Below are 27,301 nucleotides of genomic sequence, written 5' to 3' on the forward strand. Positions count from 1 at the left end.
TATGAGAAGTAATTCAACATCAGGGCAATTTCTGAGACACAGCAGGCAAATTTAAACCATTTTATTGTGCTAATATTACAGTTACAAGTGATATTTTAAAGGAATTCACTATGATAATGTCAGCACAGTGCTAAGACAAGTAATTCCTTTGAATGCTGTTCACAGAGAAGCTGGTATCCACATAGATGTGAGGAAGCTTCTGAAAGGCTGGTTTAATAAAATTAGAAGGCAAAATCAGGGTGATACAGTGTAATTGTGAAGAAGAAGATGCTGGCTGAATTTCTAGATGTGTATGTAAATGCTTGGTATGAAGCAGTATTGAGTAACATATAGCAGTCAATACATGCCATTGACTATGTAACAGTGTGCCCTATAATTTATGTCTTTTTCCTTCTAAGAAAAATAGAAACTCTGCAAACATAAGCAAAAATATTTAACTACACCTCCAAGGCACTATTTCACCATATTTCTACAATACTAAGACGAACTAATCGTGTATGTAATAAAGGAATGCTGTTTTTCCTTAGTGGTATGCAAGGGAAGTACCATCTTTCTAGGGATGTGTATTCGATGAACTACAGCAGTGATTATTTGATTGATTTAACTATCAGAGAGGTTATAATAATCATAAACCAATTCAAAACATCATTAACTAGCAGAGTATTTGAAATAATACAAATGACACATTGATTCATGGTCACGTTTAGGTTCACTTTTCTGTACTGTTGTGGTCCTTAAATACTTGGAGCTAGTTTACACTAATTATGGACACTTAGTGCTGTTTTCTAAGGGAGATTCTTGATCATAATTGGTTTGTAAGCAAGCAGAAAATAAAAAGAGCATCTTATGTCGGTGAAATAAAAATAGAGAGAAAATCTCTGGAAGGAGTTAGAAAAGTGCGTTTTCTGAGAGAGCTCAGCGTGTGTTAAGGATAGGACGGAAACTACCTCCCAGCCGTTACTATGGAATGGCTTTTGCAACCATGCACACTGGGCAACTCATTACCTCAAACATGATTCGGAAAGCTTTGGAAAAAGAAATGGCTCAGCAGCATTTTCTTTGTTATGCATTTTTTATGTTTCTTCGCCTATGGTTGTCCTTAATTATGCATATGTGTGCCTTGAGGAAGTTATGTCCATTGTTGTAGACAGATAGTAGTGACATTTGTGAATGTTAGGCTAAAGTAAATGTTGACTTTTGAGACACTTACATGTGAGGGTACCATGGGCTTAAAAAATGTAATGTATAAGCTCATTCATTTGATTAGTGAAACTCCCGCATTTCCATTGCAGTGTCTCATGAAGCCTGTAGGTCTTTGCATAGGAACACTGATGGGTTTGAAGATCATTACATAAATAAAGGCTTCAGAGTGATGGCTTCCCCATTCTCTCCTTCCTTCTGACACTGTGCACATCCTTTACTGCCAGTGGAGAAAACTGGTCTCTTGCAGAGAATTTAGAAGCAACAGAAGAGGATGGGGAGGCTCCTCTTCCCTTTCTGAATACCACCAGAGACCAGGTGGTCATAATGTGACTATTGGATGTTTCATTCAGATTTTCTACAGTTCCTCTTTTTTGCTGCAACAAAGGATTTTCTTTAACTAGGACACACATTAATGATCAGATACTTTTATCCTTTCTTGCCAGAGCCCTGTCCATAATATTCTTTGCCTGTTTCTGCTTGATAATCAAGGCAGGCAGCTTTATTAGTTATGGCACCTAATTTAACATCAAAGGAACCAGACCACCTCTCTGGTGTGTGAATGACTGGAAGACCTGATTCAAGGAAGACATAAGGCATGTTAAGTGTTTCATAGGAATCAAGTTTTCTGTCTGCCAGCGTTGCTGACTTAAATGCAAGGAGAGCTGAGGGAGACCATGGTGGGTACAAAAGCAACAGTAAAGACTTTTTTGTGCTAGATCCCAAAGCTGTGCCAGTGAAAATATTTCCTAAGGCAGCTCTCCATCACTGCCTGTATTAAACCTTTTAAATCACTGTGTAATCTGGTAAATCTTACTCACCCAGATAGATGCATTTGAAAGAGAACTCATCCTGTGAGTAAAGACTGGCCAGTAGAAAGGTAACAGTTCTTATTTGTCATTCTTTATTCTTGTAACCATATTACAGAGGATAACGAAGTGCAAGTTACAGCAATTAGTTGGTGGCAGCACAAATTATAAGCACAGCACTATTACTTTCATGTACTGTGGTGTGCAATGCAGCCTATTGATTTAGCAGCAGCTTTTCTTTTTTGCCTTTCACTCTCTAGTAAAAAACAACCCTGAGATTTATGTGAGCAGTACTGTTCTGGAATACAGATCAGGCTGGAGAAATGCTGGTGTGAATCTTTGGATGCTCACTGTTTAAAAAAGGACCAGGCTAGGTTAATTCATAAAGTGCTTTACAAAATAGGATAAATGCCGTGTGGTCCACAGTAGGCTCCTTGGCTTTTTTCCTCACACCTGACTGCCTATTAATCTGCCTTTTAACTGTGCCTGCATGTAGCCACACATGGTTGGAGCCACCAGCAATGTATCTCTCTCCAGGCCTCTCCTAACTGGGTCATCCTTTTGCTGTTGGTTAGTGTTAAATTATTCCCTTTGAGATAACCAAGACACTCTGTGGTGCTGTCTATTGTCGTGTTCTGGCACTGAGATTTTATAACAGATTATGGCCAATCTGTCATTTCAGGCTGTTCAAGGATATACAAAAAATTAGACACATGTTGCTCTCTCACACTGAGAAATTTGAACAAAGACAACAAACCCCATATATTTTCCCATTCATTATTCCATTATTATTGTTTACAAAAATGGGGTAAATAAAGCATGAAGTGCATCTTGAATAAAGAACTTTAATGACGTATGGCATTTGTCATTATCAAATTGTTTGTATGGATTTCAGTGGAGAATAATTTCAGCTGTCTTGGGTTGGCTTTGGTATGCAGCAGCTTCCAAGATCACTTGGAGGCTGAAGCCCCACCTGAAAGTGGCCTTTGGTTGCAACTAAGAACATATTTCACCACCTGTCACTTGAGGATTGAGGGCAAACAACTACAGGATAATAATTCATTTGGATTAGTTTATAATTAATGCCTCCTGCTACAGTTTTGAACATTTGCTTCCTCTTTCATAGAATCATAGACCAGGCTGCTCCAAGCCCCGTCCAACCTGGCCTTGAACACTGCCAGGGATGGGGCAGCCACAGCTTCTCTGGGCACCCTGTGCCAGCGCCTCAGCACCCTCACAGGGAAGAATCACAGTGCAATCACAGACTCTTCAGTCTGGTGCAGTATTCCTCTCTTGGCCAAGCTCTTGGCTATCACCCTCATTCTCTTCCCTATTACCTGCTCTCGACCATGATGGCTGCCCCAACCTTGAAATGAGTTTTGGTCTCCTTCCCTTCTCCACTTACACATAATCTCATTTGGGTATGTGCTTGCCTAAGCATAATGTCATTTCAAGAAACAAATTCAACTAGTGTGTCTGTCTGGAGATCTCGCATGATTTGGGTTTCAGAACAGAAGAATTTGCATCCTCTTCTCTCACTGTGCCCTGTCTCCTACCTCTTTGTTAATTGTGAGGGACACCACTGTCATTCTGCTTGTCACCCAAGCACACAACGTGGTTTTCTTTGCATTGTCCTCTGTATGTTCACATCCAAGCTAAGTTTTCTAAGATTCTTTCTGCCCAAAGTCTCCCAGATGGATATTCCTTCCCCTTTAATGCTGAGTTATGTAGCTGAGTGAATTGCAGCTCAGAATTTGATAGGTATGGCTTTTATTGTGCTCATCCCTGATAAATAGCCATCCTCTGTCAGTGAACGTGTTTAATATTTTCACCTACTATTGTACGTTAAAAAGAGAATTGTGTTGGAGATGTCATTGTGAAAAACAAGCAGTGAGATGATAAATGCCATGAAAAACAACTCCAGTCATTGCAATGCTTAATGCTTTCTAGGCTTGATTTTGTATCAGTTTCCAATTTCCACTGCAAAGGCAGACCACCAATGTTGATCTAATTAAAAGACATACAAACAAATTGAGCATTGAATACATATTTCAGAGCTTAGAATAAACAAACCTAAAACGTTTTTTACACCATTAAGGAAGCCTATTTTTCTATTCTAAAAAAAGGGCATTCTGGCCGTGGCTGAACAAGGTCTAGCAAGTTGCTGTCCATGGGGGCAGAGTTGGTGGACAAAGGGATGTATTCTGGGACAAGTAATCCTTCTTAGCCCTGTATCTGGTTTAGATTATTTCTCTTGCTCTGTGTTGTCCAGTACAGTCACTGGATGAAGCCTCAACTCTTCATTAAAGCCAGAAAGCAAGCCCATAAATGCACTCCCATGTCCTCTGGCAAGTTGTAGAGGTAATGATCCAAAAGGGTCTCAGAGTTTTATTGCAGCAGGGAGGCAGCGGGGGTCAATCTGTACTAAGTCTGTAATTCTTACATGGGCAAAGCTGCAGGGATTTCTGCATGATTAAGGATCGCGTGATTGAGGCCAGTGACATTAACAGGCACAACATCCACTCTGCATCTCAAAGTGGTGATCTAACAGGAAAGAAAATGCCGTGTAAGAGCAAAATCCCAGCACTTTCATGCTGGTGAAAGTGACTCTATGCTTCCCAAACACAGGCCAAGTCCGTAAACGGAATTTATTTCTCCTTTTTCCCTATCAATAGCAGTTTTAGGAACTTTTCGGTTGTATTTAATGCATGTCTTTTGCCTGTGTGGGCTCTAAACTTCACTGGTATTGTTTTGAAGCTACATGATCAATAAATGTCAGCTTCTCAAGTGCTTTGCTAGTTTAGGTATCAGAAATGAAAACATAAGCTTCAGCTCTCTGTTACTGGTCGTGACAAATCGATTCTTTTTGCTCTACCTTGCTTTTCTGCCACTTCATGCATCTGAGGAGAAGTGGATTTCTTGCTGTTCCCTGCTGTTAGACCACCCTGAATCCCAAAATCTGTTCAAAGGTTTGTTGTTAGATTTGTCTTGTGGTCATGTGCACGCTGAAACGGGATTGTGAACGTAACTGAGCAGGCAGTTTGCAAACCAAACCCCAATGCTTCACTTACATTTTGAAACCTTTCATGTTTTGGCAGTTAAGTGTAGTAAAGCGCAATGAACATGGACTTGTGATTCCAGTTTGTACGTGGATATTCGTGGGTGTACTATTAGGTGAGGAATTACGTGCTTAAATGGCAACTGGGGCATTTTATGGCCAAATGAAAAAGGAACCTTTCATACGTACAGGTACATATATGTTTAGTTGAAACCACAGGGAATTGTTGGATCCTCTGTGCAGTGATATGTGTGTTCTTCCCCAGAAAAGGAGAGGGCCAGCTTGTAAGGAAGGAAGGGTTTTATCCTTGCTGCAAGAAACCTTAGCAGGATTGTTTTCCCATAACTGGTGTGAGTACCAGCACAGCTTCAGGACTGGATTGATCTGAAACTATACTTGTATTTCCCCAAAATATACCCACAGTTTATTTTACAGCCAGCTCTTGCTGAGCCACAGAAGTACAGCATATACTGCAGCTTGGTTTAGCTGTTATCAAACACTTTCATTGTTCTTTAGGGTTTGTGACACATGTGAAATGCAGCACGTATATTTTTAGTGAATGAATTGAGTGTGCATTGGTGCCCCGGTGATTTCCAATTCATTTTTGCTTCATTTCTGTGTTCTTGAAGTTTTAAAACTGTCAGCAAAGATATTTTATCAGTCTTCACTTTGTGACATAATCCGACCCTTAGCTTCATTAAAGGGTGGAAAGGGATGCCAGTTACATTCCTTTCCCTCAGATCCCATAGGAGGAGGTATGGGTGAACAGAAACTGCTGCTGAAAGATAAAAGAGTGTGTAAAATATGTATCCACAGGGAAAAATTAAAACCAGTGTTAGTTATCTATGCAGGACATACACAACACCTAATTCCATCAGGTTGCTTAAAACCAAAATGAATGACATAAATTAATGAAGGCATTTTGTGATGAGCACCCGGCTCCTATTATGCAAGCAGACTTTGTGAGAGGCATTTTAGATAAGACCTTTCGTGGGGCAGAAGCTGTCGTTGACCACACATTTGTACCACATCTAAGGGCAATGGACAGAAGATAGATCTCTGCTCTGGCACCTTGATGTAGCCCAGCCCTTCTGCTTCCTGCTGGGTGACCTTCAGCAAGTCACATCTCCTTTCGCTGTCTTGGTCTCCCTGTTTGCAGAATGGGATTATTTGGACAGCCTCTGTAAGAATTTTGTAGTCTACTCAGGAGCAGCAATATTTAGGAACAGAGCATGATTGTAAGCATAATGTGTGATTTGCGTGCCACTTTATTCCCCAGTGTGGGACTTCAACAAGATTTATGTGATACACATGCTTGTGCTGGATCTCTGCACAGGAGTGAATCGCTTCCAAGATCAATACAGTCATTCCCCAGTCCTGTGGTTTTGATGGGTTCCACAACATAAAGAAATCAGGCCCTTCCACAACAGAAGCACTATGCCTCTGCTGTAATTGTTAAGCCTGGGAGTTGGATAAAGACTAGATTCTGGGGTTTTATAAGTGTTTTCCACTGCTTCTATAACTGTTAATGAAATTACGGTCATGCTAATAACTATGTTATATCCTGGCCATGTAAAGGTGTGTGTGAATTGTCAGCAAATACAAGTTAGAGTGAAAGTATGTGGACCTTCACTTGTTATCCTGCTGACTGCAGTCAGGTTATACAGTGTTTTCAAAAATGGCCAGGAAGTGGTATTTCTCACATTATCATTTTGATTTTCCATAAGATAGATCAATAGCACTTATTTACAAAAATTGCCATCGTGTTCTTTCTATGGGGAATTGAATTTGAAGGAAAAAAGAAAGCACTTTTGGCAGAAAAACAGTGATTATTGTTAAAAAAAATTAGAGTTTTGCAGTCAGAAAATATTATTTTTTTTTTAAAAGTGGCATTTTCAATGGAAAAGGAAGGAGGAAAATTATTTCTGTAGTGCAGGTGTGTTGAAATTTCCAGCTGCCTGGGCACGCAGGGTGAGGACAGCCAGCACAGCCAAACCTGGGTGCCTGCCTGCTCTGCAGCCCTAGTGTGAACCTGCATCCCTGTGGATCAGCTCCTCCATGCCTGACCTGGAGCCAGCTAGGGCCAGTGCAAAGCCGTCACTGACAGCCAAAGTGTGCTCCGTGTGTGTGTGTAACAAAGCTGTTGGAAGAGTTCGGTTACAGATGCTCCCTTTCCCTTCTTTTATCCTCCCATGTCCATCTTCTCCTTTTGTTCCGTCTCCCATTTTCTCCCCATCCCATGTCAGGAAGGGCCACCTCTGACGGGCCAGGGGAGCCCAGCGCCTCATCGGCAGAGCCTAGTGGGAACAGCAGCTACAACAGTGAGTGGTTTCCAACAAATCTGGTGGCTAATGTAAGGTGCCTTGGGTGGTGGGAGCTGAGGGTGCTGGTTCCAGCATTTCCCTGTGCATGGTTTCTCTCTTGAATGACACATAATGCTTTGGACCCCAAACCTGAGGGATGCTGAGCCAGAGAGTCAAGGGAGTTGAGTTGATTCATAGAGTGCTTCAGGCTTCCCACTCTGACTGCCAGGAAAGTGCAGTGCACTTCCGTGCTGATGGCTTTGATGCTGTGTATCATCTGGCATCAGCTGCCTGAGGTAGAACTGCACCCACTTAAGCCCAGAACAAATCTGATCTGACTTCATTACGCAAAACCCCTAAAGAGAGCACTAGAATTTCTCCTTAGTGCAGTCCATGAAGATAGTACCTCTAATGTATCGGTATTTTCTCCTTCAATGTATTTGTGTATGTGTGTGTCTGTATTTACAAAGCACTTGTAGTTAAATGTCATTGAAAAATATAATTAAAAATCAATTAAGAGACCATTTTAAAAATAAGATGTTGTAAAAATGGAATTTACAATAATAACCAGACTAAGCATTTGGCATTTACATGTCTGGACCAAACAGAATTTCCCTTGTTAGCTGTGCTTGAGTGACAAGGTGCTCTCTTATCTCCTGGATATGAATTCCAATATTCTTGTTATTGCTGGGACAAATAAAGACCTGCATAAAACCTTCTTGCACTGCCAACTATCACCAGCTGATTAAATTCAGACAATTGCTTTTTTGTTCTTATCTGGACCCAACACCAAATATATCCCATTGTATGAAGGGCCAGATTTTGCATTCAGCTTATGCTCAGCTGGTGCGTAGCAGATACTGTTCCAGCAATGCAAGTCCAAGCACAGAGACTGTTTAATGTTTTTGTTTTCTATATAAAACCTGGACATATTTAGAGGCAAACTTGGAAGAGTTATTTGGCCTATAACATGATATGATGGTGAATGTGACTGCTGTGACTAGACTTCCTTGAGGTCCAAGGACACAGTTGCATGAGGTGTGCTTGGACACTGTGAAACGCTAAAGTCACCATGGTACATTTTAGCTTCCACAGAAATAAAGCCAGAGAGATAGCTGACAATATCTCCATGAAATCCATTAGGATGTGTATATGTACATGCATAACTTATGCCTCTATGTTCTGGATCCATAGCCATGCTTACATGAACAGGCTTCTAAATAGTAGGAGTTCAGGAACTGTCTTGCTGTGGCATCAAGCACCCCAGATTTATATCCAAACCTGAAGTCTTTTTACTTGTTAATACTCAGTCTGCTTCCCCTTCCTCTTTCCTCTTCATCACATACAGTTGACAACTATTTCTGAGGGTCTTCCTCAGGTTCTTGTAAAAGAAATGGAGATGAAATGTATAAAAAGCATTTTAAAAATCATAAATGCATAGGAAACACTAGATCAGTGATAATGTCCATCTGTGATGATTCTGTGGTTGAAGGGAACAGGGCGGGAGTGAACTACAACGGGCCATTGGTTAGGCATTGATGTGGGTGTGTGAAACATCACACATCCTCCTGTCTCATTCCATGCTGATTGCGGTTTTTTTCCCTTGTGCCTGGCTTTGGTTTCCATAATTCAGCTCCCTCTCATTCCTCACAGGCCAAAAAGAATCAAAGCCCTCCTGAAAATCTGACATTCCAGCCCTGTAGAATTTGGGTGACAGGAAGAGTCTCTTTCCCCTGCTTATGAGAAGCTTTACATGTACTACCCTGTAGCTCATCAGTTTAATATCCAGAAATCAGCCCCTTTCTTTAAACATCTCTTGTTTCTTTTTCTCCCAAGACCATCATTAAAATCTTACTGTAATACTCAACCTGCATTTTTTCCTATTTTTTAGACCCATGGATATGCTTGAAATCACATACACATGTTCTGTGAGTATGGGTTACCTCAGATACTTTCTTCCTTTTTAAAGATTTCTCCTCTCTTTTTTAATGTCCCACATTGAGGGAATTTACACAGGTCATTGCCTGTGACATTCCTAAGACACTATCAGCAGGAAGCATACACACAGTTGCAGTCCTCACTATACATCTCTATGAACCATGCAATATGTGCTCAGACTTGGATGGAAGATGGGGTTTTTTGGTGTTTGCATATGAACATCTGCTTCAAAATCCCAAGCCAAGAAAGACAAGAGGCAAATTAAACTATTTGTTCTCCTTTCTCTCTCTTTAATATCAAAGTCATTTCTTACATGTTATTTAAGCTTCCGCTTTTGATCAGGAGATATTAAAAATGGATCTCAGCAACTTACATCTGAATCATAGTCCTTTGCGAAAACAGGATAAGAGTGAGCTGGAATAAAAAGCAATAGCTGCTTTGCTGCTAATGCCCACCTTAGTAACCTGTGTTATTTGTTCTCTGCCCTGCCCTTCAAGCACTGAGGTCCTCTCATGCCTCCTGACCAGTACTGCTGTGGAGCAAGAGTCTGGTGTAACTGTACAGCTTGAAATCAGTCTGTGCCTGCTCTAAAGCAGCATGTGAACAATTCCCCATTGCTCCTTGAATTGTGCTTGAGACCTGGAAAAGGGAGGGTTTGAGGATGACTCAGATATTCCTTCTTCCCCCTGGGCTTTCTTGGGAGGCCAGCCCAGCAGCTAAGTCACTGTTCTGGATTCCTCTATTGCAAGTTCTCAATCTTTATCCTCCAGAGCGTCCTTGAACTTCAGAAAATGTCTTTAATACAAAATAAGCAAAACCTTGCATGTTTTCACAGTCCTCAGCAGCTTTTGGACAAGACGTTGTTAACTCCAGGAGGAAAACCAGTAAATTATGGTACTAATTGGATTGGATCAATGAAAAATTGAAAGATAGGAATTAAAATGAGGTTTAGCTTTTGACAAGAAATTGGTTGTTCCACACAAACCTGGTTTCATTCTTTGATGAGATCACAGGTTTAGTTACTAGTTTAATTAGGGTAGCTGTGCAAATTTAATCAATTTCTATAACATTTGATTCAGTTCTGAAGGATATTTGGATTGAAAAATTAGCACTATACAATTAGCAATACTGTGCATTATAGAGAGGAATCCAAGCTAAATGACAGATCTCAAAAAGCAGCTGTCAATGTGGAATAATCATCACATGTATTTTTGGTGGGCTTCTGGTAGTACAATCAATATTTACATTCAAGATCTAGAAGTAAATATAAAATCACTGCAGATAGAATTTGTGAATGACAGAAGAACTGGCAGAGTGGTGGGTATTGATGAGGACACAGCATTCATACAGGGATCTAAACCGTCTGACAAATCATTTTAACATTTCCAGAGGGAGGATGAAATTTACCTCCATATTAGCTGCAAGGGTTTGTGGTGCTTTTTTGTAGGCAACCTAGGCTTGGAGAGATGGAAGATCTGGGGATAAGGCAGGAGATGACAGTTGGGGTTTGTCAAACAACAGAATCCAAGAGAACAGTGGGTACGTCATTGGGCCAGGTGATTTTCTGATCCTGAGGTTAACTGGCACAGACTCAGTCATGTCCATAGAGCTCCAATCCAGCATCCTTTCACATACAAAGCAGCTGTATCCAGCCTGCCCAGGGGATTTAGTCCCTGGGCTCTGCTCAGCCCTGCAGGGCACATAGGCAGGGTTTGAAGAAACACTATTTCATGCTAGCCTAACAGCATGGTATCAGTCAAGCATCCTGGGCAGTCACATGCTAATACTGGCCCCATACCCTGGTTGGTTTACTGATGGAGTTCTAACTAATGAGGCAGAGTCGTCAGTGTGAGGGATGATGAGAGCAGCATTCAGCACACCTGCTGCCTCCCTGCTGCCAAATTTCTCATATGCTGCAGCAGAGGAGGATTTCTAAGGAAAGAAGTGATGAAGAACAAACGTGGTACCTTTTCTGCTGATGAGGTATCTCTCAGAGGCGAGAGGGCAGCATGAGGGGAGACACAAATGCTGTAAGATCTCAGAATTGAACCCAGCTTGATTTCCAGGAAAAAACCAACACCTTATTTCCGTGCATCTGAATTCACTTCAGTGTTTTGGATTTAGCAAAGCCAGCTTAGGTCAGCAGAAAGATTTGCATTTATTCAATGAAGTTTACTTTGGGCTTTGTAGCCCTGTGCATCTGCATGCCACAAACCATTCTCTCTCCTTGCAGCTTAAGGACATTAAGGAATGGCGACTGTCATCCTGAAGGGAGACACATAGATTTGAGGACTCTTTTATACCTCTCCTTGTGCTAGCTCAAGTTCATGGATAAGTTAGGAGCTGCTCTTCCTCCTGCTCTCAGGTTGGCTATCTATCACCAACACTAAAGTCTCTTGGAAGAGAAATATGAGAACGGTTTGGGGAAGATCTCACCATGCCTTTAAAGGGGTATGAGGTTTAGTGGGCAGCTCTATAAATGGCTTTGGTTTATGGACTTTACACGCTATAAAAAGCAAACTCACTACCCAAAGTCTTAATTAGAGTGCACTGCACTATTCAGGAGGACGTGGGAGCTTGGTCCATGCCTGATAGAAATCACCTGGCGTAAATCTTATCCAGGACACGGTTTTGGGGAAAAAATAGCTCTATTTGGATGACTTATTCCAACAATACTGATTTTTTATCATCACTTGTAAAGCCATTCCCTTGGTTGTGTGATAGTCAGAAATGAGCCTCGCATCTCTTACAGCACAAACTTCGTAAGTGAGGAATGAAGGAAGTTCTCATGTCTTCTCATGACTTACACATTGATTTTTGATTCCAGTTACACCACTGTAACTTAGAAGCCAGAGGATCATGACAGGAGCCCAGGCCTCCTCTTCCTTAGGATTCAGTAGGCACCTATTGAATTCACAATGAATTTTCCACTATTTGCTTAGGGCTTGGCTCTATGTGCCATGAAGATTGGTAGTTCCTTGTCTCTTCTAATGCTGAGGTAGCCTAAACCAAAATGCCCCTGTACACAGAAGACTTAAATGGCTAAACACAGTAAAGAAAACTTTATCAGTGAGCTTTCTGACATCCATCTTCTCTTCATATGTGCTCTGCAATATCATAGCCTCTATGAACCCAGAAACCAACCTACCACACAGCTTTAGCCTTATATCCCTTACATCCCACCAGTGCCTATTTCCTTTGGATTGCAGCGCTTCCAGTCAGACTCTCTCCTTCTAATTAGCAGACATGAAGTCATCTGGAAAAACAGTAGTTACAGGGGAAATCAGCATCTTTGAGTCACACAGACTCATCCAAGTCTTTCCAAGCTCGTTAAGCTCATTCCACTTCCAGTTTTCATGAGCTGCTGTGTAACATCTCACTAACACTGTACAGCCGTCCCAGGAACATCAGGGAAAGACCCTCTTTCAGAGCAGGAAAGCCCCCTGAGGCTAGGTAGGTAGCAGGACCTGCATGGCTTTTGAGCTACAGGCTGCAGAGGCTGCAGTTCCACCTTGGCTTGTAATATTGTGAGATGTATTTTAAGATCTTATCACCAATTCACTGAAGGCTGCTCTCTGCTGAGCACAATTCATCCATCAATCTATTTCTATGGCCACATTCCAGCCTACACTGAGGTGACAGTTCAGTTGTACTAACGATCAGCCTCACATTCTCATATGCATTCCACCCTTGGTCTGCTTCTTCGTCTCTTTTGATGATTTCATTGATTGAGCACACTGGCTTCTAGTCAAGAAGCTCTTCTCAGCTTAACTCTCACTTCACAAAAATCACTGCTCAACATCTCTGTAATTAGAGTTAGTTGCTAAACCCTCTGTCCAGGTGATTACTGGTATATAAGAGGGACATATCTTGGACTGGTCAAATCAGGGATTTATGCAAGATGCCCTTGATCCATGTTTCACAATTCGTTAATATCATCTACTTTGGGTATTTTTCCTCTTTTTTGGCAGATAACCAAAGCTGGGTTAGGAAGGTCCCTGTGGAATTAGGACAGATAGGGTTTAGGTTTTGTATTTGTTTCCCTGTTATTGTGTAGGGAAGCTCAATATGGTTTATTAATATTGCATTTACAATGGGAAGGGACTCAACTCAGACACTTGAATGACATTCTGAAGCCTCCAATGTGATACAAAAATGCTAGTGTGATGAGTTCGTGCCATGGTTTAAGACCAACCACTCCTGTTTCTTAGTCAAGAGCCCTGTTCCCTGCTTTTTTTTACAGTGCAGTTGTTTTGTAACACAAACTGAAACCAAATGACATGATGTGAGGGTTCATTCCATTTCTCATACTTGATTCAGGTTCACTGAAAGGCTTAATAAACAAAAGAAATCTTTGGTACTGACATCACTAACAGACAGTCTGACCCATTCCATGTACTCTGTTGACCCTGCTTCCATGCAATGTATGTATTGGAAAGCTCTCACTGTGTAGCTTTGGCTGCAGCTGGTAAAATGGGGTTGAATGAGCTGAGCTTCCTTTTCTGCTTCCTCATTTGCTTTGTTCAATATTAACATTCAGGATAATTGTGTAGAATTATGAACTACCCCTTCCAAACCTGACTGTTCCCCTTCATTACCATTGCTCCTCTAAGAGAGACTGAGAACTTGAGATTGATTTCAATAAAAGCAAGACCATGCTTTACATGCAGAGTAGGCCACTGATTTTCCTGACACAATGTGATCTGGTCACCAGAAATGATGAGATTTATGAATTGAATTTATTTTTTTCCATTTTGTTTTATAGGAGACACCAAAGTGAAATTTGATTTTTACTGGATTTATGGCTTGATCACTCACCCTATTAAGAATAATGATTCCACTCGCTGACCTTGTAAAGCATCAGCTATTAAATTTGATATGATAGTCCAAACATTTTTACAATGCAACTCTTAGCTAGTGCATGACAGTCTATTGACTGGAATACTGTCAATGCACAAATGAGATTATAACCACAGAAGGTCTTGATTGCTTTGGTCTTTTATTCAATACACTCCTCTGTTGCAAGCAACTTGGCATTTTTTCCAGGTTAGCCTGGATGTTCCTTTTCTGACAAATGATGCATCAGTTGGTATAGACAGACTTCTTTCTGCAGTTTATTCTATCTTTAGAAGACTTATCTCTAATGGCACTATTGCACTTGGTGTCTCTGCACTGTTCAAGCCTTGGACTCTACAATAGCCTCTTTGAGCCTTACTGGCTGTTCAGTTTTCCGGGAAGTGGGATACAGCTGTGATGGAGAGACCTGACGTGTTTGTACGTGCTGGTGCAGCATTGTTCCATAGCGGGAGGAGAAGAGCAGGGTGGGTTTAGTGCCCAATTTTCATTTCATTTAAATGAGCAGATTGGTTTTACTTCCCCTGTAAGTATAACAATTATTAAGGATTTATATGGCTATTCTTTCTGTATAATAAAGAACAGAAGCCAGGTTTGCACTCTTGACCTTTGCTGTTCGGTAGGAATAAAGAAGCACCAACAGTGTCTACTATAAGACCATGTAGCTCCACACCATCCTACTTAGTGCTACTTTTTATACTTTGGGAGACAATGAGCTTATGCTGTGTCATGCTTGTACCTTCCCACTGCGAAAAAGAACTAGCTAATGCGTTTTTTACTTTCTTTTGTGTGCTTCCAAAATAGATCTATTTATCACTTCAACAAATCCACCCAGCACTCCTCATCTATTCTGATTTTTCAGTTAAATATGGTTTGTATTTAAACATAAAGACTGCCCCAAATGTAGCATTAATATTTTGCCTGCTGAAGTGCAGTTCTGTATCGTATTAAAATTTAAACAGCCATTATGTACATGAAAGATATTTTTTGTTGTAGTTTGCAAGGTGGTGTAACAACAGTTACCAGAGTGCATCAATCATTTCTCATTGCCTCATTTATATCAGGGGGATAAGTAGCTCCAATTAAAATCCCATTTTACATAAATAGATATGGTTTGTATCAAGCCGCAGTCTGTTTCCAGCTCTGAAATGCCGGCCATAGGAAATCTTTCTCATTATTCAAAGTGTATGATGTGTACTGCTTATCTTTTGGGGCTTAAAAAGACGTAACTCTGCAGGCAGGCATGCCTTACTGCAGGTCTGGCAGGGAACAAATAACTGTTACTGTAATTATCTATCAATTTTACTCTTCCAAGTATTTTGGCCAAAAACCTAACTAGCATAATCACATGTTTATAATGGACACATTATAGTTTGAGTAAGCAGAAACAGAAGATGTTTAATACAAATCAACAGCTATAGGAAACACTGTACTTTTTCTATTACTGGTGATTTCCCTTCTACCAAAGCAGCTTTTCTGCTAAATCTGCTCACATTGTCAACTGTGTGAAAACCAAGTAAGGGGAAACTTGGGAAATTATCTTCCACTAGTCTGTGATTAGATTAGAAATCAGAGTTTCCCTTTCACACCTCTCTGCTAAAGCTGGTTCCAACCCCAGGCCATTCCTCCCTACACTTCAGGTAAAAGCCCACTCTGACGTGTGTTGCCAGCGGTAGTTGATGTGACATGTCTCTGCCTTTCCATTGCCTTCAGGTAGTAACACCCACATTGTTCTTCCATCCCCATTCCCGTGTCCTGGGCTGTATCCCCAGCACTGTGAGCAGCAGGTTGAGGGAGGGGATTCTCCCCCTCTGCTGTGCTCTGGGGAGAACCCCCCTGCATTCTGTGTCCAGCTCTGGGGTGACAGCACAAGAGGGACGTGGAGCTGTTGGAGTGAGTCCAGAGGAGGCCGTGGAGATGCTGCAAGGGCTGGAGCAGCTCTGCTCTGGAGCCAGGCTGAGAGAGCTGGGCTGGGGCAGCCTGGACAAGAGAAGGCTCCTGAAGGGGAGACGTGAGAGCAGCTCCAGTGCCTGAAGGGGCTGCAGGAAACCTGGAGAGGGGCTTTGGACAAGGGCCTGTAGGGACAGGCCAAGGGGAATGGCTTTAACCTGCCAGAGGGGAGACTGAGATGAGCTCTTAGGCACAAGTTCTTCCCTGTGAGATCTTAGGCAGGGGTTCTTTCCCCCAGTTTCAGGTTGGAACTGGATGAGCTTTAAGGTCCCTTCCAACCCAAACCAGTCTGTGATTCTATGATTCTATGTAATAGATTGTTGTTAAGTACGGCAATCAAGAGGTGAGAACTGATAGCTGGTACACACCATCCCATTGCAGACTTCCTTGCCACACCGTTATACCTGAGGCACATGGGAGATCTCATTCTGCAAAGCTTTTTACACTTTCAGAGTTGGAGCATTCAGATTGCAAGCGGTTAAAAACACTCTGTGCCACTAGAAGAGGGGTTTTTGCATCATTTCTGCAGAACCCGGAGCTTGATGAGCAGAGCACTGCAGGAATCCTCAATGCCTCCAGCAAAGGTGCTAAACAGCAGCATGGGCCACACCAGCATTGTCTGTAAATTCCCTTCTCTTCCTCACCCCTAACACACTAGTTGTGGAGCCATCAGTGGCTGTTGATGGTATTTAAGCGTGCGCTTAAAGTTAATAGATGTTTTGGGGCTGTCCAAAGTGAGGACAAATTAGGAACTTAAAGCAAATGATTTAGCTCAGTTTTACAAATTCTTTTCTAACTGTTGCCTTAGGATTTACTTTCTTCTTCAATTTGATGCCTACCAGCTTCATTTTCCTGCTGCTGCAGCTGAGACTGAGCTCCCTTATATCTGTCATAATCACCAGATTCCCTCTCTGAAGTGCTGAAGTAGTAGATAATGTCTGTGTTTTTATTTGTAGGGTCAAGAGCAGCAATTCATAGCTCAGGGATCATCAGCACAGTGAGCCGACAGCAGAGCCAGTCCAGTTTCTGTTTTCTTACAGTCACACAAGAGAAAATCAATGGTGTCAGGAACGTTGGGATAATTCTACTGTTACAATCAATACATGCTGATTAAACTAGTTGTGTCTGTTGGGTAAATTTGCTGCATCATAATTAGAATTATTAATTAAAAATAGGAAATCAATTGACACAAATTAAGCAAAAAAAAGAAATTGGCTTTATTTCTTTGACACTGTCTCCAGAGGCCTCAATAACTGTGACAACAGGGACGTGACTGGGTGCCACTTGTCAGTTTGTTAATGCTGGCTTGAGTTTTAAAAATTGACTTATAAACCCCTGCGAGTGCAGCTGCCAGGAAATCAGGCCTTAGATGTTGGGATGTGCAAGGAGCAGCTCCTGGTTTTATTACAGCTAGTCATTATTCCCAGCCGACCCAAGAGCGAAAAGCCAGGGTTCTGTGTGTGTCACCAGGGAGGGGAAGTGGCCGGGGAACGGAAGCCTTCAGAAGCACGATGCGGCTATCCCCTTAGCACATTGTTATCTGTGTTCCCTTAACAAGGATAAACAAATTGATCATTTCTGTGGTGCCTGTAATGGGCTACTCATTGCTTGCTACTTCCTCTAATGTGCTGGTGACCTTCATTATTTTCAGGGACATATTATGTGGGACACTAAAGCGGGGAGTCCTTGGTAATGCTCTTTGCAAGGACAGCAGGAGCACACATCTCCTTTCAGCTGTTTGTTTTTCTCCCTGTTTTTCTCTGGATTTTATGTAGGGTTTATTTTCTTTCTTTAAACCTATTCCCCTCAGCTTTCTTTCCTAACATACATTTCTCCTTTCCTCCCACTCTCAGTGATTTTCTTTTCTCTATCTAACACTTTCCATCCCGTGTTTTCTCCTCCAGTTCTGCTTGCACACGGTCAGTAGAGGAGAGCAGCATCAAAGTGCAGGAATACTTTGGGTTTACATACTCCTGGGGTTTGCTCAGCCTGCAGCCACGTATTTTCTCTGAGCTTTCACACCTCAGAAAGACATGAAGGCAAAAAGAATAGCTGGTTAGGGAAGATATGTGACTGGTGGTGCTGTACCGTATAATGTACTTTAACTACTTAGTGGTGGTAAACAGTTTACAGTTTTACCAAACTTGTGCTGATTTGATTGCTAAAATGAGCTGGTCACTAATAACATAAAATCTGGAATGCGGAAAAACTTCCTGGTGCATTGGTTGGGAAGAATCAGTCTTAACAAGATAAGAATGAAGTGATCTAAGACAGCCGCCCTAAGTGGTCCTTAGCCAGTCTGTGCATGCCAACAGAAACCGTGTCTCTGCTTATTTCTGGGATATGTTGGGCATTTCTTTTTGGCTTCTGTAGATGCTGACTTATGAAAGGCAGACTTTTAGGACCAGCCATACCAGATGAATGGCTTTGAGCTTTGCTCAAAAATTTGCACACAGCGGTGAGATTTAGGAGCAGAGTGTGCAAGTATTCCCTGGAGAGAAGCTTTGCCATTGATTTCTGCCAGCAGGCTCTCCGGTAGTTCCTAATGTCACAGCATACTTTCAGAGTGTTGCGCAATGGCTTTTCATTAGCCCACTGTGAATCGTAATGGACTTTATTTGTGTAAGCTCTGGCACCTTTGTTATTATATATTTAATCTGCTTATTTTTCTTAGGAATACCTTTCCCTGTGTTAGCGTGCAGTAAGCGGCTGACAACCTGGGAAATCCATCTCAGTAAAAAATAATTCCCCCAGTCTTCACAAAATGCGAGATCAAAACCTAATAAAAATCTTAACTGCTCCACTATGTCTAACTTATAATATTGAGGGTGGGAAAAAAGCCCTCAGCTATTTGATTATGATTGCTATAAATTAAAACAGGAGGTGTTTTCTTCTGTAGTGGAGTGGTGAAATGCTGAGAGGAAAACAGTACTAAGCATTCCTTGGTTCTGAAGTGAAACCACACTGCTCTGTAGATTTAACTGCTGCATTATTTAGATCATTGTGAATTATCAAAGTATTATTGACAGATGTGCTAGTGAAAATAATTAATGTGATCAAATTTGTATAGTTTTTCTAGGTCTAAACCTGCTTTTTAAGGTGTTTACAGTAATGATATTTCATTGAAGTGTTCTTTCCAAGGCCAGTCAAAAGTAACAGCAAATAAAAATGTCTTTAGTTTAAATGCCAAGACAGATTGAGTGCTTTGCACAAGAATCAGGAGGAGCCGAGTTGTTAGAAGCCCTAATTCCAAAGCCTTCCCGTTGTATCTCAGGCGGGCTGAGCAAGTAGGTTTTGACCTACTGACAATTGAGAACATATGGAGAACGTGGGGCTTTCAGATCTCTTTGACCACATCTATTGAGTGCCTTAAAATTAAGCTGTAAAAACTCAGTCTCAATAAAGAACTTTACAGGACCTGTGTGAATAGTGTAAAATAAGGTGAATGTAGTCGAGCAGTCAGAGCCTGTGAGGAGGGATGCTGGCAGCTCTGCTTGGGGTGAGCTGTGCTCCAAATGGGATATATTGAAGATCTCCCACAAGAAAAACGCTATGATAATTGAGACTTAAGAAAACAGGGCCTTGGATTGACAGTTTCAAATCTTTACTGAAACTCAGCCTGCCAATATTTTGTGGGTGGCAGCTAGTCTGTCTGTTGCTGCAACAAGTCTGAAGATCATTTAGGTTATAAGGCTACATTTGGAAAACAAATGGTGTCTTTTGCTGTCATTTCAGTGGGCTGTGGATCAGGATTTTAATTAGTGTGTCTGCCTTCTGAGTCTTTGCTCTACTATTCGTTATGTCTATGGCATTGCTGTCAGCGTGGTAGCCCTATGTCACAACTGGGTCCTGTTGCCTTAAGTGAGATGTAAACAGTGGTTTGCCTGTAATTGGAGGGCAGGCAGAAATCCATTCCAAGGTTATCTTTCTAGGTGTAGCTATGATGAGCTACAATTACTAGTTTTTTCAGAAGCTTAGTAGATGGAATTAGGCAGTTTATGCATAAAATGTGCTTGTTGTTGCTTGGCAGTTAAGTGTGTTTTGATTTTAATAGAATTCAGAGTATTTGCATTATGAGATGAGAATTGTTTCAACAGTCCATAGGGTCTAAGAGGTAAACTGAAGTCTCTTGACAGGAGCAGGTAAAAGTAAAGCCTTGAAATCTGTGTTCACATCTAGCATGCTTTAGAAACTTTTACAAAAGAGTGTTATCACCCATCAGTCGTGGGTTGTAGGGCCCTGTATTTAAAAACGGACAGAAAGTAATAGCAGACTGCTATTAAGAAGTTGACTTTAGCCCTTTTATACAGGTCCTCTTGCAATTCCTAGGAGGAAGAGCAGAGAACAGCACATTGGCTTCAACAACTACCATGAGCGTTGGTGGCCAGAGGAACCATTGCAGGAAATTAAGAGATTTTATTAGGCAGTTGCTAAAAAAGTGTTCCTGTTACTTTCAGCTCTGTTTAGCTGCTTATTGCTCATTGGCAAAGAGACTTCCCAGGACCGACTGACCTGTTGGGTTAAAGAATCAGAGTCGGGAGATAGAGGCTGGCAGAAGCTGATTGAATTGCCATGTTTACTGCAGCTTCTCAACAACTTCCTTGCTTTGCTAGCAAATTGAAAAGGTTAAAAATGCAGAGTTTTCAAATTATGTGCACCTGTGTTCTCAAGTCTCAGTGGGAAGTCACCTCCTTAATCTGTTAAGTGCACAGACCCAATAATTTCCACTACCTTAATACCCATCTCCCAGTGCAATTTTCGGTGTGCCTTTCAAGAGTTGATAATTCTTGGGCTCATAATGTTGCTTTCAAGCCTTCCTTCTTTCAGATCTGCCTAAGATTGAGTGAAATGAGTCAACAGTAGAGAGGTTTTTTTTTAAGCTTTCTTCAAGATTTACACCAGCTCCCTGACAGAAAATGTTCAAATTCTTTTAGTTTGACAGAAATTAAGGATGTGCCAAATAGCGGAGTCTGCATATATGCAAGATACGGAACAATAAAGCTTTTAAACCTTGCTAGCTACAAGGCCTCTATAAGGCCATGTCCTTCTGGTACACTATGAACATAGTTCTTTTTACCTTTAACAATGTTGAATTGAAAAATCCTTGCAGAAGCCCCAGCACTCTCTGTGTGTGCAGTTTTCTATGTGCACCTTTGCTGCCTTTTGGATCTCCTGCCTTGCTGAGCTTGTAATTCTGTCACCCAGGCAATTGATGGGGGAACAAAACTTAGCAGGTCCCAGCACAGTCTGTGGGAAATCTTGCAGCAAGTATTGTGTGACTTACCTTGGGTTTGGTTTTGTTAAAGCCCGAGTGAAGGAGGACACCAGAAGTGGTAATGGTGATGGAAGAAAATACAGAGAAACAAACTGTGGCCAAAGAATCCTTTATAGAGAGAACGGTGCAGCTGGGACCTGTAAAATCAGGAGAGAGAATCATATAAAGTGGAGCCTTTTTGTGGAATTGCTATATATCATTTGTGTAAACCAAAGACTTCAGGGTTTTCTTCAGTTTCTGTCTGTTTTTTTGATGCAAGCTGATGGGATTCACACAGAGGGGAAAGTCTTGGATCAGGAGGTGCCCCTTTTCTGTGCACTCCAGCCTGTGCCTTGTTTTGACTGAAGAAGTGATTACTGGTTTAGCCAGCTTTAATTCGAATTTTATTCTGCTGAATAAGCATTTATTAAGGTTGAGTCTGCTCTGCAGTCAGAGGGGTGATTGCAGCAGACAGCCCTGTTACTTTGACCCAGCCTTCCCAATTCCTGGCCCTACTGAAGCCAAGGGTAGCAAGAGCAGTTAAGCAAAGTTGTCAGCGTGGGTGTTGGGTGGGTCTTACCCAACCCCTGCTAAAGATAACTTAGCTGAAGCTTCACTGCTGTAATGCCTGCCCGAGCTGGTCTGCAGCCAGCTCAGGTGGTCTGTGTGTGCCACAGTCACATTGCTCAGCACTGTGTAGATGTGGCCTGAGTGTCACTTGGTGTCACTGCCCGAGCTAGAGCCAGCTGAAGGCAAACATCTGGAGATCAGAAGTAGTCTGGAGAGAGGCTTTGGACAAGAGCCTGTAGGGACAGGCCAAGGGGAATGGCTTTAACCTGCTAGAGGGGAGACTGAGCTGAGCTCTTAGGCAGAAGCTCTTCCCTGTGAGGGTGCTGAGGCGCTGGCACAGGGTGCCCAGAGAAGCTGTGGCTGCCCCATCCCTGCAGTGTTCAAGGCCAGGTTGGACACAGGGGCTTGGAGCAAGCTGCTCTAGTGGAAGGTGTCCCTGCCCGTGGCAGGGGTTGGAGCTGGATGAGCTTTAAGTCCCTTTCCAACCTAAACCATTCCATGATTCCTTGATGTCCGTGGGGAGTTAGCAGGCGTTCGTGGCTGGGTAGCTTCCCCAGGATGTTCACATTTCACATCCTGCACCAAACCACTTCAGTTTGTGTACCAGTGATGTTGCTCATACCAGTTTTACACTTTTTAAACACTATTATTGATGAGAAATGGAAAAATACCTTCTAAATTAATATCTGTACACATAAAGGAACAATTTTTCATACGTTTAATTCAGCAGAGAATTATAAATGTAGTGAAGAAATACACTATAAAGTATTTATAGCATAAATTTAAACCTTAGAACTTGGAGCTGTTCTATCTCAGTGCTACAACTTATTTTCTGAGTAGCTTTGTAGTTCAGTGTAATTTGGCTGTTTCAGTTTCCCTTCTACAGAAGGTGATACAGTGTATTTTCTAACTCATCAGTGGACCATGAGTTTTAGTCAGTGTTTGTATGGGACTTTGATGATGACAGCAATTCTATTAGATGTGCAAAAAACCCTACACATTTTGATCTTACTGCACAATTTAGAACCTAAATGGTTGCATATTGTCGATTTTATTTTATTATACCAGCATACTTTGAATTTTAGTTAGCAATGTACTCTGAATAATTAATTATTCAACTAATAATTATCCATTCCAAATAAAACAACTTGATTACTAAACCTGATGAGGAAAATCCAGTCAGGAAAGAACCCTTTCAAAAACAACAACATTCTGCAGATATCCTTCAATATTTAAAGGGTGAACTATATTTAGTAAATTCTTCTGAAAGGTGGGGGGAAGTCAAATGGATGCTAATTTCCTGTGTCATCAGATTTGTGTATTTGTGTCAGCAGCATTCCTAAATCACCATCTACTACACAATCCCCATCTACACCAGCAGTATTCATCTACAAGGCAGTATGCAACCTTTGCCTGGGTGGCTCCTGTTTATCAGCAAGCATAGTGGTCTTCTTTGGGCTCATGTCTTTTTCTTCTCATCGATTATTTAATGCTTGATGTGTGCCTGCAGTGTTTGCTCTGCTCTGATACTCTGCAGTGAGCAGAGAACCTTGCTCAGTAAAGGAAACCCTGAAGTTGTGGCATCAATGTTGTTTTCCAGGTGGCACTAACTTAACCCGCAACAGCCAGCCTGTGTCATTATAGTCCACAGAAAGAAATTCCCTGGCTGCAAGGGGCACTGCAGTGTCTCCAAGGTGCTTGTCATGGTCAGTGAAGAGTTTTGATGGCAGTCTTCTGAAAACTTCTCTTTTTCTTTGTGGCTTTTGGAAATACAGCTCAGCTGCCACTGGGAGAATGTAGGGATCTGAACCTTACAGGAAACCTGGCATTTAAAAGCCTTGATGCACAGATGCTGTGCTCTCTTCCAGCAAGATCCTGCTCGCTTCCCTGCTGCCAGCCAGCCAGGAATTCACGTATGTCTGTTTTGCTTTTTCCTTTTCAGTGGCAGTTGTCACTAAGAAAGAGAGAAATTCAATTAATCCAGAGAGAAAGCTGTTTCACATAGGCAGTTCCTCGGACTGCTCAAAGTGAGACTGAACCTCCAAGCACCAAACTTGAGCTCCTGCGTACATTTTTCTGCTTTCTTTGAAGCTGACCCACAGATAACACTGGAGACACTAACACTTTGTTGGTAAACAATGAGGAAAAAAACCTGAGGAGTGATGATTTACTGTTTTCTGCCTGCCTGAGGTTTGTCTGCTTGATGCAGCAATCCACACTTGGTGAAGCTGTTCCGAAAGCACACGCTTCCATACGGTTGGGATTTTGTCAAAACATTTCAGTTCAGCAAACCCATAACTGCCTGTGAGGGTGAACAGCTTTGATCATCCTATTTTTCAAGATGTAAAGCAGTTTAAGGATTGTCTGTTTTTAACATCACAACAAAAAGTTTCATTTCCCGGTTTAGAGCAACTCTTGCTTTAGAAATTGGCATTAATTTGTGCTTCAGTGAACAGCATCTGAACATGTTCAGAAGTCAAAATAAAATATCAAGGTTTAGACATCTAATCTCAATAATTTATGAGACAAGACTTTATCTTCCTGCCTAGCTCTCCGAAATGAAGCCAGAGTCCTACTGCTACACAGAGGGAGCCATAGGGAGGCAGTGGCAGCATCTTCATTTCCTCTGCAGCACTCAGGGCTTGTTCATTTTGCTGCTGGCTGTGATGTGAGTATAAACTGCTGGATCAGGTTAGCAGACCTGTGGCTGCTTTCCCCTCCCAGCATCATCCTAAAGAAGAGGTGCAGAAGCACTGCAGCAATGTTGCAGTATAAGGAGCTGCTTTAGGGACACTGGGATTTGACTGCAGAAAACTCTTCTGGTTCTGGGGTGTGTGTCTTCTGCCATCCCCAACTCACTTAGAGCCATCCCTGCTTTGACTCATGGGATTTAAGTTACGCGGCATTTATCTACCTCTCTGATTACCTCTTTATTATCAGAACATCCCACACCTCAGTGCCTGAGTGACATGAAAAGAGGATGTAATATCCTAGTATTTCAGTATTTTCCCCTTTTCTTCCCCAATAGCTTTGCACTTCCTATTTTCTGTTGGCAAATATAAGCAAGCTCTTGTAGAGACTGTGCTGAGTCTTATGATGTGGTTTTGATTGACTGAATATTCTTGGCTTTACTGACTTACACAGGGCAAGACTGAAAAAAACCTGTTTCTTTTTATGTGCCTGAAAAGGACATTACTATTAATGGTTTATAAGAGGAAGACAGCAGTGTATTTAAGATATCTTGAAGACATTAGGTAACATTAAAGAGCCATGTGAAGATTCAAGTATGCCTAGAAGAAAAGAGAGCAGCAAGTAGCTTGTGTGGATACCTGCACATCTCTTTTCTAAGCCTTTGAACTGTTTTAGGTATAAAAGACACCCCTATTTCAAAGGCCACCAGGCCTTCTGGTGCTCTAATTCTTCCTCAAAGACCTCAAGTAACAGAATTCACACTAGAGAAGGCGAGATTTTTCCTACATTCAGTTATTGGGGCAGAACATCCTTTAAGCTGATATTATTTTCCTGAAAAGCAGTGCACAGGTAGTCAACTTTAGGACAGGATTGTGGTGAGGGGGAAGAAGCAGTTCCCTTTACTCTACAGCTACATTGTTGGAAATAAAAGGAAGTACCACAATCCACAGTGTTTACTTTGGTTTTCCATATTAATGCAATAAAATAAATTGCTTTATTGATCACCTTAGAAATGACTGATGAGTCAGTCCTGTGTGTTAGGTTACTTGTGAGGGATGTGCTTATATGTCCCCTTGAAGGTGAATCTTTATGGAGTAATTGGAAGCTGGTTAGCTAACTGTAGCATTTCTTCCATATGCTTATCTTCATAGTACCACTTTACTCACTGATCAGCCAGTCTTTTCACTCATGTCAATTTGCATGCTGACCTACAGCCAAAGGTGAAGGGACACATCCCTGCGTGTGAATGAGAATGAGAAGGAGCCTGCTCTCCAGCACTCGCTATTTCAGTGACAAGAAGCTGTTCTTCTTTAAGCACTGCTTTAACTGCAAATAAAGGTATATTGCATATCTGGCAAAACATCAGCAGGGTGACCTTCCGATGCTCAGTTTATGTGCTGTGAAAAATAAAGAGCTGAGCGCATCTCCCGGAGAGCTTTGCCAAAAGGGGTTGATCCCACTTGATTCTACACAGTTAACACCACTCTGCAGTCACAGAAGGTGGAAAGGTCACTTCAGTGGGGGAATCAGATTGCTTTCAGCATGGTGGATTCCTCAGGTGACAGGCAATGTTCTCCTGCCCTGTTGCAGGGGGCTTGTTGGGGATGTGACTGAAGGTCATCCAGTGTGGCCTAACCTACTTTAGTCTGGCCCTGTGGGTCTGCTCTCAACTGGATCAGGGTTGGCAGGCGTTAACTGAAAAGAGAAAGAGGTTTTATTCCTTGTCCCACAGCCCTGCCTTTCTAAGCACTCAGCTAAAGACCATACACTATTTAGAATAGCAAGTAGCTCTAAGTAGATATTGCACATAGCTTTTTATAAGCCTTTGAACTCTTTCCCACCAGGCACAGCTGTTGTATCCACAGCTCCTAATCCTCAGTGAAAAGGCCTCAATTTCTTCATCGTCTTCTTTGAACCACCTTGGAGCAATGCTGCTGCCACTCTTGAGCCCCCCTGGCAGCCTCTCCAACACTTGTTTGTTGAAGGGTGCTTGATTCCTTCCTCTATACCCATTCTGCAGTATTTTAGGGATACCCAGACGTCTTTCTACCTCTTCTTGGAAGCAAAACTCACAGTACTTGTGTGCAGACATGCTACAGGAAGATTTAATGAGATAGTCAATGAAAACATCTAAGTCCATTATAGATGTTGAGAGAGATAGAGAGAATGTCTTACCCAGCTGGAAATCAGAATTTCTAAGTAAGTTACTTGCAGATCTTATTATTGCTGTTCTGTCCTAGACAATAATAATGAAGTATTGATGCAAGTTTTGCCAGAGCAAAGACTGCTGGGTTTCGTACAGAGGAAAGATCATATCTTCATTTAGTTTTATTAGACTCTTGATACTCTGCCCATGTATTTTTTAATTCACCACAGTAAAACTCTAATTAAAGAACAGACTTTGCCTGCCATTAATATGACACTGAGAAAACATTTTAAAGAATGCAGCATCTTCTCTAAACACATTCTACCAAGACAATGCTCGTGTTGCATAGAATGTTGTCGCTGCCTTATGAAGTATTTCATGGTTTTAAACTCCTTGTAACATGGAGATTGTCAGTAGAGTTAAAGGCTCATTAAACCAAAGAGTAATTTCTACAAAAAGAAATAGGAAATATTCTCAGGGTTTTTTTGTGTTCTAATTTTCACTTCTTTTGAAGCCTCTGTCAAAATA

The 27,301-nt window shown here is 41.7% G+C and overlaps 1 protein-coding gene across 2 annotated transcripts in view; it reads left to right on the plus strand.

The window, feature by feature from the left end:
* The window catches only part of MEGF11 (multiple EGF like domains 11), a 265,958-nt gene that overhangs the window by 132,576 nt on the left and 106,081 nt on the right, over positions 1-27,301 (plus strand). The gene's annotated exons all lie outside the window — the stretch shown is intronic.

This window comes from Pezoporus flaviventris, unplaced genomic scaffold (genome assembly GCF_033815535.1).
Source record: "Pezoporus flaviventris isolate CSIRO_AGI_PZ_B2104156 unplaced genomic scaffold, CSIRO_AGI_Pfla_v1 ptg000006l, whole genome shotgun sequence".
Classification (NCBI taxonomy): Eukaryota; Metazoa; Chordata; class Aves; order Psittaciformes; family Psittacidae; genus Pezoporus; species Pezoporus flaviventris.